At 48.5% G+C, this 1,007-nt stretch overlaps 2 non-coding genes across 2 annotated transcripts; both read left to right on the top strand.

The window, feature by feature from the left end:
* Positions 1–627: 627 nt before the first annotated feature.
* Positions 628–699, top strand: Pmar_PMAR005570. Its single transcript has one exon. It is a non-coding gene; the product is annotated as a tRNA-Gly (tRNA).
* An 87-nt stretch (positions 700–786) lies between these two features.
* Positions 787–859, top strand: Pmar_PMAR005571. The gene has a single exon. It is a non-coding gene; the product is annotated as a tRNA-Met (tRNA).
* The last annotated feature ends 148 nt before the right edge of the window (positions 860–1,007 follow it).

A 1,007-nucleotide genomic window follows, 5' to 3' on the forward strand; every position in this document is an offset into this window, starting at 1 on the left:
AACCCACAGGACCCTTGATCGAAATAAGGAGCTGCTACTCATCACAATACACCCGAGATGGTTATCAAACTGAGAGGTGCAGCTTATCGACTGCATAGATCAGTCTTACCGAAAAATTTCCACCAAACAGAGTCGGTATTTTCGTAACATTCCATGCGATTGGCCCAACCGTGCCAGTTCAGGGGAAAAACAACGTCAATAAAGCGTTTTCCGTGCATAGAAAAGAGTTATTCACCTAGAGCAGAACTCCTTGCAGGAATGATGAATGACCGCTCGGTACCTCAGAACGCGTTGCGAAGATGAACCAACAGCCCAAATTCACGAGCCGCCGCATGCGGATTCAAAATGTGCTTGCAACCAGGAACTTCGATGTCACGAAAAAGTTGTGCAGCTTGTGCCGAGCTAGCTGTAGTATGTGATGAGAACCTCACCAGTTGGAGTTATCAATCGAGATAGAATGCGGCCTACCATGCGAGAGATATAGTAGCAGTTCGCGATCTCAGGTACGCGTTTAAGGCCTAACCAGACTCTTGGCCGCGGGATGGTTGACGACGGTACGTCCGAGAAGGGATTCAGATATCCCTCTACAAGTATCACAGGAATACTCAATCACTACATAAGTGATATGCACCGCTAGTCTAATGGTTAGGATATCTGCCTTCCAAGCAGATGGTCCGGGTTCGATTCCCGGGCGGTGCAGCTCGTATTAACGAGAGTGGGGTCTCTAGGCTATCGTGGAACAGTTATGCTCAGCACGTCAGGGCGATACAGGAGTTTGTACACATGAGCAGCTTGGCGCAGTGGATAGCGTGTTGGGCTCATAACCCAAAGGTCCCTTGATCGAAACAAGGAGCTGCTATTCATCACAATACACTCGAGATGGTTATTAAACTGAGAGGTGCAGCCTATCGACTGCATAGATCAGTCTTACCGAAAAATTTCCACTAAACAGAGTCGGTGTTTTCGTACCATTCCGTGCGATTGGGCCAACCGTGCCAGTTAAGGGG

This window comes from Perkinsus marinus (genome assembly GCF_000006405.1).
Source record: "Perkinsus marinus ATCC 50983 genomic scaffold scf_1104296946084, whole genome shotgun sequence".
Lineage (NCBI taxonomy): Eukaryota > Perkinsozoa > Perkinsida > Perkinsidae > Perkinsus > Perkinsus marinus.